Here is a 13408-nt window from a genome sequence, read left to right as displayed (position 1 = left end):
AATGAATAAATAGATAAATGACACAAAAATTAGAAAATAAATAGATTATAAAATAAAGAAATCAACAATTAAATAAATAAATGACAGAAAAACAAATAAATAGATTAAAACATAAACAAACAAATAAATAAATAATAAAAAATATTATATAAATAATTAAATTAATTAATTAACAAACAAAAAATAAATAAGTAAATCTATAAAAAAATAAATAACAAACATATCAAATGAATATTTAAATTAACAAATATTAACAAATTATTTAATAAATTATAAATGAAAAATTCAAATATATAAATAGATTAAAAATGAATAATAACATGCTGGGTGTTGAAATGCTGAAGTGACTGTCTTGTTTCCATGGTGACGGATCATTTCCCATTAATTTCTATGGGCTAAGTTTTGTTTTTAAATGTTGAATGTTTTAAAAAAGTATAAGCGGTAAAAATTTGAGTGATACAAGCACAATTGTCTCAAACATTCTGAGCATTTTGCAGTTTGATTGGTGAAAATCTGTGATTTTTTTTTTGTTGGAGGAATAATGCAAAAGTTGATTTCTTTATATTGAAATGTTGTGCTCAGTATTTATCATTATAACATCATCATGATGTTACAAGTTCCCAAATGTGACTTCCAAGTGGGTTATTGTAAATCTCTTTGGGGTTCAGTTAGCTAGCCAAAAATCACATCCATTTACGGTGTTGTCATGGCGACCAATCCAAGTTCCAGTTGTTCTTTCCAGCGTGAACGTCCACTAAGTCCTGAGTTTGGCCAATGTGGCGAGATACAGCGACAGAGGACTCAGAGGCTCTGCTGTGAGCATGTTTACATACTACAAAAATACTGTGAGAATGAGTCATGGAAAAGGTTTTCTCTGCCTCAGAGTCACGCCCTTTACGTTAAGCTAACACAGTGTGAGCCGCTCTTTGGAAACAGTGAAGTGTCCATCAGTTTAATCTGAGTGTATGAGCAGACCTATAAAGAGATTAACACTCACATCCCTCACCCAAAGCCATAAATGTTCTCATAAAGCCTCTCTGTGTAAGACTTTACAGGATATAAAATCAATTTACTGTGCTTAAAAGAAAAACCTCGCTCCAGATGAAAAAAACAACCCGTGATGTAACACCAGTTTACATCTGAATATCTGCTGTCAGCGAACGCACCGCAGCTGTCAGTGAACGCACCACAGCTGCCACGAACGCAGGCTCTGTGGGTTTGACCCGGTGCGACAGGATTTATTACCGAGCTCACCTGTTTATGAGGTGAGCACGCCATTTATCAAACTCACGGCCCCTCGCTCGGGCGGCGGCGGCGCTGAGTTAAAGAGGATATTTTAAGGAGAAAAGCGAAACAGGAAGAGGTCAGAATGGAAACAACTTCAGGACTTTTGCCGCACTGCAACAAAACCCTGAGTCCAAAGAAGAAACCAATAAAGATGGCGCGGGAGCTGACGGAAATTTGGGTACGTGGTTAAATCGGAGGAGTCTGCAAAGGTCGGCGTGCACGGTGCAGACGCTGCGTCCCTGTTTCCTCTGCCTGGTATTAATGCTGGAGATAAATCAGCAAACGGTGAACAGGAACCAAAGTTCTGCAGAGGTTTGCACGCTCTAATATCTCTGTGTTATTAAAATGACATCTTAACCCCTCTGCAATAAAAGCAGAGGGGATGTTCCCATAAATCTTTGGAGCCGTGTTCTTATCCTCGCCGCCGTGAGTCTCCAGCTGTGATTGGTCCCCGCGGACGCTGCTTTGAAGAACACTCACAAACTTTGGGCTTTTCTTTGCAGCTGAATTTCCAGGTCGTGTTTTTTTCAGGCTTTGTGAGAGTTTGGCGATTGAAGAGCGTCTGAAACCGTTTCCAAGGACGTCTCTGTTTGCAACGCGCCGCGATCGATAGAGCCAAACATCAGCTGATGGCGCCGCGTCCACTCCTCACCTGAACTCAGAGTGTCGTCTCTCCTCGTTGTGAGATATTAAAGTCTGTTCATGAGACTTCAGAGGAACAGAGCGTGCTCACAGCTCGGCTCTTGTGTACCTTCGACCTGCGGCGGCGGTGGTGGCGGTGGTACGACAGGCCGTGAGGAGGTGTGTAATGTAGACACGGATCCTCTGCAGAGCCCGGCAGCACAGAGTCTAAATCCAGCGTTTATCCCTTGTTTAGCCCTGCTCTCCTCTCTCAGCTGCTCCACGGGCAGCTTAGCCCCTGACTCACGCCACCTGACTGCGAGCCGTGACTCCTCTCAGCGGGGAGGTGGTGGAAAAAAGAGGGAGGTGGGCCAGATCCAGGAGCAGGCCCAGTGCCATCCCTTCCAGCTGGGGCTTCTGCTGCTGCGGCGGCTCCCTGTCCTGCGCCTCCCCGGCGTGGCAGAATCTGCCGACGCCTGATAAGACGGCGCCAAGACTCACAAGGACGCACCTCCGAGTGCTCTGATGCCAGGGCTGCAGTTGAGGAATTAAACTTTTTGATTAGCAGCACAGCCCTGTGCTGTGGAGAGACTGGACCGCCTCGGTCCTGTCGCTGGTTCCTCGCCCTCTTTCCACGCCATTAAACTCCCAAACACCGAGGAGCGCCCAGGTCCAGCCGCCACAGGAGCAGCCATGTTTGTTTCTGATGTGACGGTCTCTTTAGAGGAGGAAGAGTATTCAGGCATGTTTCCTCATCAGTACAATCGTCTTCCTCTGGACTTTTTTCTTTCAGTCTGCTGAAAGTTTTTCATCTTTTATTTCAAATATTAAACTATTCCCTTTCGTTGTTGGATCTTGCAGCAGTTTCTTTAAAGATCATTTTGACGTGTTGCTCCAGCCTGGTCCTGTTTTCTGGTTGCATTAGTCAAAGATTAGAGAAACATCATTTCTTCCATCGATTAAATTACAGTGGTACCTTGACGCCAGAGTGTCACAGCTGATGAGTTTTCTGAGACACAAACTGCCTCTAGGAGGATTTTTGCTGTGGGTTAAGAGCTAAAACTCAGGTTAGGAGCTAGTTTCACACACCTGGTGCAGTGAACACCAAAGTGAACGTCACAACATCTGCAGCATCCCGTCCGATTTGCAAAACTTTATTTAAAAGAAACACTTGGAAAAAGTTGCAACTGAGCGTTCAACAGCGCTGTTTAACACTTGGCTAACTCATTTAAGAATTATCAATACTACAATTTTATTTTTTTATTTTAAGTAAATATATGTTTTTTTTTTATGTGTATGTAGGTTATGAGTGTAGGAGCGTGCATATATATGTTTGTAGATATGTGTGTATATACTGTTTATACTTTTATTAGCAATCATGCCACAATTGAACTAATTATCAAAAACCTCAGGATCTGGGAAATTAAGGGTGGATGGGTTTAATTTTAGTTCATTGTCCTTGCTTTTGTCTGATATAACATTTTTGTCTTTTTTTTTTTTTTGTATAAATCTTTAGTGTTTGCGGATAACCTGAAATATTTCTGATCGAACTTCTTTATTTTTGTACTAACTGCAAAAATTAAAAAAAAAGATTTGAAAAAAAAAATAAAATAAATAAGAAAATTCAGAAAAGGAGGATGAAACAGAGCTCATTGGATTTTTTATCCAAAACAGTAGCGCCTCATACAGCCAGCGACTGACGTACGGTACAAACTCACGTTTGCTTGTTGACACATTTCAAACTGTAGCTTTTCAAATCCCGTTGTGTTGTATCCATAGACTGTACATAAATGGTCATCTTGCTCTGCTCGAAGTGAGGTCTCCACAAAAACTGCTCCCCCTGGTGGCTGGCTGCAGTATAGGTTAAAAATCCATCTCCCCAGTCATTCCAGATGGGCTGTGGTCAAACTTTAAAAAATTAATCCACCTGGTAGAAATGTTTCTCACGTCTGATTGTTGTGGTGATTTGAAGATATCATTTGGCTGTCTTGTATCCAAGTCCTCTTTTTTCTGAAAAGTTTCATTTTCATTAGTTATACGAGGTTAAAAACGAGGTTTTACGTAACATTTAATAATGATTGACAGCTGACGTTCTTGTGTATTTTTTTCGGGGATTGTAAAATATGTCAGGAGGTAGAGTCAAGAAGTGATTAGACTCTAGAAAGAAAAAAAATAATTATTTTTGTCGCCCAGCTCCACTCACAGTCTTTACTGCACAGACTCTGGCTGCCAATAGCTGCGCCTGTGACGGAGGAATTTGGCTTCAAAACCGTACAATGATGAATGGTGGACTTAAATCTCTTTTTTGGAAACATAACTCACTGGACAGGGGGTCAAATAAAAATACATTCACTTTAAAATAATAGGACCAAAAAGTATGCTAACTGTAAATATCACCTCTTTCAGTAGATTTTTTTCCAGTTTGATGTTGTGCTTGATATTTACATATTTTTTCTTTACTAAATTATTTTTTCAATATTTACCTATTGTAATGTTTTTCACTTCATCCTTTCTTGTTTGTTCCTGTTACTCTGTAAATTCCCCACTGTGGGACAAATAAGCTTCAATGGACCATAAAAGATTTCAAATCCAGGACAAAGTGGACTAAATGATGGATTCACTTTTTTCTAAATCAAACTAAAGTACAGAACTTGAGGAAATGCATTTAGTTGCGTTAAGTTAGCATGTACAAGATTAGCTCTGTCTCATGCCTTGATTCTGGGAAAGAGACAGTGGACCCAGGGAAGGCCAGTCTAGCTCTGAGGAAGAGGAGTTACAAGGACATGGAGGGCCCCATTGACTGGGTTTGCCCTGGGCCCCCAAACCACTAAATACGCCCCTGTTCCTGAAAGGTGTACTGTGGATCTTCCAGTCCAGCTTCACACGTGTGTTTTATCTTTTTCCTGCTCCTTCTATCGTGAGGTGAGAGTTATGGATGGAGTAACACTGCTCCGTGTTTTTAGCACATGGTGGAAAAAAGAGAAATCTCCTGAGCAGTTAATGTGTACGGCCAATGCTGCTCTGAATTCATGTGCGTTGCTCCTCTGGCTCACACACATCTATCTCTTTCTGCCGCCTGCTGTAGCTACACTCCCATGCTTTCAAGTGGAAGTCTATTTTACTCATGGTGAGAATTTAATTCACCATTTTTCCCCCTCCTCTCACTGCGATGAAGTGGCCCCGGGTTATGGTTCACCATCAACTCTCATATCCACTTTATTTTTGTGTCCATCAAAGAGGCTGATAAAATTCAGAGCAGCCTCCTCCTGCATCCCTGACGGTGCGTCGGGGAGGAGGACTCGGGCTCGTGTTTCGGCTCCACGACACGGCCAGATTGTCTGAAAATGAAAGACATCGCTTCGGCTGTTCAATTATTTATTTCAGTCCCGAAATAAAGTATAAGCTGGAGTCATTTTATGCTCAGAGGGATTCATCTCTCCCAAAAGATTATTTGCATGCAACAGAATTGCCATGATGTGCCTTTAGTCTGCAGGAACAATGATTGTGTTCCTGCAGAGCGCGGCTTCACAGACGTCTTTAAATCTCTGCAAATAAGACTACCTAGGGACAAACACGCGTGTCAATCATACTTGTCAAGATTCCAATTTTCCTTCCACATCTCCTGGAGCACTCGCATCGCGCCTCCTGCTCCTTATTGGCTGCGAGGGATGTGGTCTCATGACACGAGCTGATGCATTTGTTCAGTCAAAGGGAAAACCCTGACAGGAGTGGTCGTGGAGCCAAGATGCAAAGACTGCTGGGAGTATGTTTCAGACGTGTGTCCGCGAGCTGATAGGTGCCTCTGAGGAGCCGAGGGGCGGGGGAGGAGCTGGGCGCCGTCCCCTGAAGAGCAGGAGGTATTATTTTACGACCGTAGCTCTGGATGGTGTGATAATAACGCAGGAAAATGCAGCTGGTGGATGTTTTCCATGGGAAACCGTGGTTATTTTGCGTTAATGCATAAATTAGCATCTCACGCCAACTCTGATGCTACTTCAGCCGTTCGTTTTGGAAAGTTGGGACCGTTTACGGAGGTGATCTGATGCTCCTGCAGCGTCTACAGCTCTGCAACAACCTGACAGAGTTAATTCAATTACGCTGTGATGTGCTGCGGCTCCGGAGGTGCGAGCTAATTCCTCTGTTTACACCCCTGAGTCACTGTCACACACAAAGACAAACACACTCATTGGCTTCCAGGACGCTGTTTGCTGTGATTGTCCCGTCGCCTTTGAAGTTTCTCATCGCTTTATGTTGTTTACTTATTCATGCTCTTTCTGTGCTGAAATCACCACGGGGTACTCCGCAAGAATAATTTTAGCTCAGTGTGAAACAATGTATGAGCCCAGTATTAGAGATGTAAACTGCACTCGTACACGCTGCAGAGACACACACACCTCGGGTCGCCTGATTGGCTAACTCTGCGTGGAAACATGGGAGTGACTTTGCATGTTGGAAGTCATTAACACGAGCCGTGCAGCGCCACGCTCCCCGGAGACTGGGATTAAGCCGGTGAAATTCAAAAGGACACTTTCAGGGATTATGCTAATTGCTAACTGTTATATCAAGAGGTGATTGTTTCCCCAGGACGATCAGGATTATTTGCGTCAGGGATTTACGGCGGGGAGTCGACGTGTTGTGACTTTCTAACAGCGTGGTTAACCATGGAGCGAAGTCATGCTCTGTGAGGCCGCGGAGGAAACCGCTTCACACCACGACTTATATGAGCAACGAGTAGTGATTCATACAAAGAGGAGGACAGGTTCAGTTACAAACCTGCTAATCTGAGGCTAATGTGGCTAACAGCAGAGGAAGAAACACTCAGTGTGTTTACATACAGCTTAAGAAGTCAGACTATGACCTCAGTCAGCACGAGATCAGACTATTAACGGTCCCATATCCTGCTCCTTTCCTGCAGTTTAATCTGGATCATTGATGTCTTCATGAAATGGTAGTAACATGTTTTGGTCCAAAAAGCCAATAAATCAAGCACAGCAGCTTTGTTTCCAGGCTCTCATAGCCCCTCTGTTCAGAACGCTCTGATAAAAAATGCATGTAAACAGCTTGGACTGACTATGCTATCCTACTCAGACTATGGTTGGATTCAGTGTGAGCAAATTTCACCCATAACTGGATGTAGATGATCATGTGTATATGTTTATGATAAATAGGGTCGCTAAGCTTCAACACAACAAACACCATGGCAATGGAGAGCAACAAGTCTAAAGATTTGTAGCTTGAAATTTTACTGACGAACTGAACACAGAAATCTTAGTTACTCTCTCACAGGAGATTCCTATTCAATACATTCACAATAAACAAAACAGCGCTAGCTTGATGCGAATGTATATGGGAAATTACCTTGATATGCTAGCGGTTAGCATACATCGGTATAACTTTGACCTCAGGGTAGAATTTCAACTTTCATCACAGAGGCATATCACAGTTACTCTTTTTAAACAACACTAAAAACTCCAAATGTCAGAATACTTTAAAGCAAATGAAAGAAAAGCTAGGCTCATGGTTGGTTTCATAACTACGGCAAGGTTCCAAACAACTGAGAATATTGCTATAACCACTTTGAGACACTAGATGGCTCACTTGGGTCAACAACATATTACAAAACTGTACATCAACGTCACATGACGTGCAATTTTTACTCATTTCTATATATTTACAGCAGGAGATATCCAGATCCAGTGACCAATTACATATTTACTCACTTGAAAAAGAAGGAATTGATAAAGAATTGAATCAATAAGCAGAATTGATAAGGGCGTAGATATCGATAAAATCTTATCAATGCTCATCCCTAGTACTGACAGAATTTGGTCAAAAGTACCAGGTACCAATTCATGTAAAGTGAAAAGGAACCATGTTTAGGTACCTAAAAGCATCCTTGTAGCGGTGAGAGAGAGGAAGAGTAGGAGATTTTTTTTTTTACTGGACATGAACTCAGCATTGTGGGTTTATATGCTGAAGAATAAATATGTTAAATTGAAAAAAAAAAGTATATTTAATTATTAAACAAATTGATACTTTTTACCACATAAACACATAAAAGTGTTTAGATACCCATTCCTAGATGTCAACATGCTGCAAACACAAAGACACAACAGAACTTCATGCAACAGTGGCGAGAACAGAGCGGCGTTTTCATGACAGACGCTACCTCAACGTCATGGGTGTAAAAGGTAAAAAACAGACATGTGAAGTGAACATTTTGTCCCAAAGCAAAGTGTTTTTGTCTGTGAGAAAAACTCTGAAGCATCTCTCAACAGCACACGGCGCTAAGAAGCTAGCAACCAAAACCACGGCTAACACCATTGATGATGCTAGCTCTTGGAAAGCAACTCAATAATTACATTTATGAAGGAGTAATTCAGTTGCTTCTTTAAATACTGATACGGGAAAGTAACAAGTAAGTATAACTAATTACTTTTACTGCAGCTAGCATTAGCATTCAGCTACTTCCTGTCTGACAGCTGTGAAAGAAGAAAGAACCTGATCTGTTGTTGCTAACTTCTTTGGGAACCTCTCCTCTCTCTGTTCTCTCAGTTTGATAAATGTAAAAAAAAAAAAATCTTCCAAACTTTTTTGTTAGCTTTTAAAGTTTGTCTGCGAGCTACGACTTCATTTCCATAAAATAAAAAAGCCGGGCCAAACTGCAGCGTGTTTTTATTTGAGGAGACTGTCAGGGACAAAAGTGTAAAAACAGAGCAGTCTGCTCTCAGGCTGCTGCAGGATTAAGATCCTTGACTTCTTCTCTCTGCTGCTGCTTTTTTTTTTTCATAAAGAAGTTCATGTGAACTGCTCGGGGTAAGTCGCTGCATGCATTTAAAGCACGTCCATGGCGAATCTCTCGGTAGTGGCTTTCTACTCTGATCGACCTCTGGTTCGTCTCATGTCTACAAGAAAGGAGGAGGCAGAATCCTAAGTGTGGATTGATTTCTGGGTGAGCATACATTTACCTTTAAACACCTGCAGGACGCAGCGGGGGCTGTGGCGTGCAGCAAACAGCCGCTCTTAATTGATTTGAGTAATGAACAAGGACACGCTCTCCGTCTTGTGGCTCAAGGTTAGCGTGCCATCACAGCCGCGCGCTGCTTTGTCCTCAGGTCTTTATTAAGAAAAGGACGGCGCTGCCATGAGAGTGTATCTGGGCTGAGGTGAGGAGCTCGCTGCTGTGACTAATGGGTTTATTTAATTCAATTTATGGCTCAGCCGCTGCATCGTACGACACACACTGGTCACTGAAGATTGAGGTTTCTCCGCCAAAGAAAGGCAGATTAACCCTCTGCTCAAAGGCCACGGCGCTCTCATGTCATGCTGCATTTTCATGCCAGGAGAGCTGGATGCAGAAATCTGCAGAACCAAATGAATACAGGTTTGTGGCGGGAACGGGCCTCTCCGCCTTTTAATCAGTGTCACGCCGCGGCTGTGCTGCTCCGGCTGGGACGGGTAATAAATGAGAGCTTTGTCAACATGTCTGCTTGTGTCATGCAGGAGGGAGCGTCTTCGCAGCAGATTCGTCCAGGCAGATGTTTAGCATTCGCTGCTATCTTTGCATCTCTTTTGTGTTTCCATAGATTGAGCTTGGCGTCCTGTTTTCTCAGCCCGGGCGCGCTGTAATAATTAATAATCCTTAATGCAATTACGCCGGCTCCACGTCAGAGCAGATCTGCCTCTTAACACCGTCTCCGTTTAACATTTCCTACATTTCTGATCCGATCTGCAGAATGCAAATGCAGCGTCCCTGCAGCAGCTGCGGCGTCTCACCTCTGAGCCAGCTGCTTTCTCTTAAACTCCGTGTAAAACGCCTCGTTTTTACGGGAATAAACACGTAACCCGTGCTCTGCACGCCGGGTAAACTCTGCAAAGGCTTCTGGGTTGAGGAATTTAATGTGCCATGGTAATTACTTAAGCAATGCCAGAGGAGGGGATTTCACACCTTGAGTTTAATAATACAGAGTGTGATTTGTCTTGGCGCTAACGTGTGTGTGTTGTTTCTCTCGCGCTGATGTTGTGTTGTCACGTTTGAACAGATGGATTTTTACACACTGCTACGATCACATCGCTCACTGCGGCCTGACGCGTGCAGAGTGTGTGTATCCTGTGTTTCTCAGAGCATACAGAGGAAACGCTCCCTTAGCATGACTCCACAACAACCAAACATATAAAATGATGTCGTTACAGCGCTTCCACCGAGGCGTTTACTGCACCACGACTTCCACAGAGGAATCATTAGCTCCTCTGCTGCTGAGGCTCCAGAGCGCTGCTTCCTCGTGTCCTGCCAGCGAGCTGATTGCAGGTAATTGCCTTCACCTGGCGTCCCAGGTGTGCACCACTTCCTGATTACATGTTCGGAGCGAGAAGCAGCAGGCGTTAGTGTCCAGAGGGCTTCGATTGAGAACTACTATCTTAAACACTCATCTACTTTCGAAGCCATCTCGTCTAATTGCTCTCCAGCTGAATCAGCGCGTTTTCAAATCGCTGCTTTTCGGCTCAAAGGCGTCGGATCAGTGTCAATAAAATATCAGGGATTGTAATTCTTTTCTGTTTGCTTCTCCTCGTCCACGGAGGAGCGTCTGCAGAGGCGTGGTGCAATTTATTCACAGTAATAATGAAACAGTGGGTTGCGCTGACACTGACATCCAAGAGGCCGTGCCCCCTGCCCTGTGTAAGTGCTAACCCACAGAGTCAGACATGGCCCGTTTCCACGGTGACGTCACCGCTTTTTGTTTCCACAGCCATTTGCTCCTGACATGTGAAAGCTCGACGTCGGGAAAGCAGAACGCCGTCCTCGCAAGTTCTGTCAATTTCTTCAAAGTCTGAGGAGGGAGCGTGTGGAGAAAATTAATGTTATCGTTCAGGCTCCCGTTGTTTGATGCAATTATAGAAGAAGAATGTAAAGTGTTGGAGCTAAGTGCTCGGAAAACACGGATCTGAGATCAACGCCTGCACGGTGCGTGGAGGGAGGCTCTGAGGAGAGGAAGAAAGTGGAGTTTATCAAATGTTTAAGGGCACGTTTGTCTCTGAGACTCGCTCTGAGTGAGCTGGAAATCAGCTCTGACTTTATCGTTTTGACTCTTTGTCTCATGGTTTCAGGGTCTTGGGGGCAGTTGCAGTGACCCCCCTCCTAAAGTCCGGTCCGGTTTGGGCTGATGTGAACACGGCAGTTTCTCTTGGATGTGGGAAAGAAAAAGTACGGTGGCCAGTAGGTGTCAGCTGATTTGAGTTAAGAGGAGAGGTATCCCAACGGACACAGAATATAGCTCCAATGCTAACGTTTAGCGAACTGATTCATGAAGCTAAAGATCAGATGACTTTTACTGATAAATATAAAAATATAAAAAACAATGAAGGATATCACAAACTTTATTTATCACGGATGAACTTTTACGTTCGTTACAGCGAGACTGGGCCAGCGAAGCAGTTTGTGTTTGTGGAAGTTATGAAGTTATGAGGAATGTTGTGTTAGCGTTAGCTCTGATTAGCCGACCAGTTAACCCTCGTGACCACCTGTGACCCAGTTATTGGTCGGTGAAGAAACATTTGGGAGGAAAGTGAGATGACTCTTCTAACTTGTGACTTAAGTGAAATTTAACAGCAAACCTGAATTTGAATTTTTTGAACTGAAATTGAATTTTATATTTTTACATTTTAGCTTGAATAGTAGTTTAAATACAACTTCAAGGCAAATAGATTTAGTTTCAAAACATCAATTTAATTTCAGAACACGCTTTTTAAATTAAATTTTAAATTTAAATTCAGTTTCTGGAGGCACAGATCTCGGGCCGTGTCCTCCTCCGTCAGCAGCACTCGTTGAACCCGTCCCTGCAGGCGTCTCACGCTCTCCAACATGTGTCTCAGCTCCTCTCTCCTTCAGAAATCCTGAAACAGGAGATCCAGATCAGCCTCTAGTTGGTCTGGTTTTCACCCTCAAACAGGTTCATGTGGTCCAGCACTCTAAGGGGGGCGTCCATGGTCTCATCACCAGCCAGGCTCCCGCCCACCAACTGTCACTGACCAATCAGATCCATCTTCAGCCTCAGAGGTTTCCCTCCGGCGTGCTCCCAGCCTCACAGAGCTTCCTGGAGATGACTTTGTTTTAATAAAGCCGCAGTCTTAACACAGCAGCCAGAGCCGTGCTGGTAACGACACACGTGTTGTTTTTCAGCAGAGCACACCAACATCTACAATAAGGGTCTTCAACCTGTGGCTCTAGAGCCTCACACAGCTCTTTGACTCCTTTGCAGTGGCTCCTTGTAGCTTTGAAAAAAAAATTGTTAAAATAAATTCTTTTAAAATAAAAATATTTTTTAATTTTTTTCTTTTTTTCTTTTTTTTAACTTTCACAATTGTTTAAAATTATTTTTTGTTTAATTTTGGAATTTCAAAAACTTTTTTTATATTTTTTGCAAATTTATGAAATTTCAAATATTATTATTTTTAACAATTTTAAGAATTTCAAATTTTTAGAAATGTTTGCAATTTCTTTAAATTCAATGTTTTTGAAAGTTTTGCAGATTTATATATTCAAAATTTGACGAAATTTTTGCAGATTGTTGAAGATGTAATATTGTGTGAAATGTCTGCAAAATATATATTTTTTTAAACTTTTTTTCCAAAATTTAATTTTCAGTTTTTTTTATTTTTTTCGCAATTTTTTGATTTTTCTTTTACGATTTTTTTTAAATCTGAAATTTTAATCTTTTTTTTATTTTTTTTTATTTTTTTTATTTATTTATTTTTTTTAGAATTTTTCAATTTATTATTATTTTTTTTAAATGTGGACATCACACGTAAAAGTTTATTCAAAATTTTTTATTTTAGATAACTACTTAGAATTAAATACAGATAACTAGATAACTAGAATTAAATACACTTTTTTTTTCCTTTATTGTGAAGATAAAGTAGATTTTGTGGCTCCTGTTTGACTTTGATCCAGGTGAGCTGAGGAGAAATGGCTCCTATGAAGGTAAAGGTTGTTGACCCCTGATCCAGAAGCTGATCCCTGTCACTGCTGGACCTCCTCCCTCCCTCGTACAGGTCTCCACACTCTTAGCTGAGCTCAGAGGAAGCCTCCTCCTCCTCCTGCTCCTCCTGCTCAGCCTCTGCGCGTCAGGGCTGCTGTTTCCTCTCAGCTGATTCTCCATTTCTGCAGCTTTGATGCTTGTTTGCTTGTTTTCTGGTTGGGAGTCGCTGTGTGTCTGAGCTGGAGTCAGTTTGTTTGTTTCTGAATGAAAACACGGCTCTCAGCTGTTATTGACCTGCTGTCGCTGAAACTGGCTCAGACAGAGGAGCTGTTTTAAAGTCCTCACCGTGGAAACATCCCTGCTCCTTTCTGTGTGTTTGTAAAACCATCCGTCATGTGGAGTCTCCTTCCACAGATCGTCCAGTTTGGGCCTGAAAACTGGATCTTCATCAGGGTTTGGACGTGTTTTCAGCGCCTGTCTTTGAGCGTCTCTGAGCCTGGATCTGGACACGTGAGCTGTTTTTA

At 42.4% G+C, this 13408-nt stretch overlaps 1 protein-coding gene and 1 long non-coding RNA gene across 2 annotated transcripts in view; one reads left to right on the top strand and one right to left on the bottom strand.

Moving 5' to 3' along the window:
* The window catches only part of hs3st4 (heparan sulfate (glucosamine) 3-O-sulfotransferase 4), a 122648-nt gene that overhangs the window by 9899 nt on the left and 99341 nt on the right, over positions 1-13408 (top strand). The window lies entirely within an intron of this gene.
* The window catches only part of LOC141809080 (uncharacterized), a 110166-nt gene continuing 108500 nt past the window's right edge, over positions 11743-13408 (bottom strand). The window contains exon 3 of the long non-coding RNA XR_012599981.1: positions 11743-11799. This is a non-coding gene — a long non-coding RNA (uncharacterized LOC141809080). The remainder of the gene's footprint in view (positions 11800-13408) is intronic.

This window comes from Halichoeres trimaculatus, unplaced genomic scaffold, assembly GCF_033239565.1.
Source record: "Halichoeres trimaculatus isolate MK-OKI-2021-1 unplaced genomic scaffold, fHalTri1.1 fHalTri1_scaffold_20, whole genome shotgun sequence".
Classification (NCBI taxonomy): Eukaryota; Metazoa; Chordata; class Actinopteri; order Labriformes; family Labridae; genus Halichoeres; species Halichoeres trimaculatus.
The sequence above is the reverse complement of the archived record's forward strand: the minus strand, read 5'-3'. Positions and strand labels throughout refer to the sequence as shown.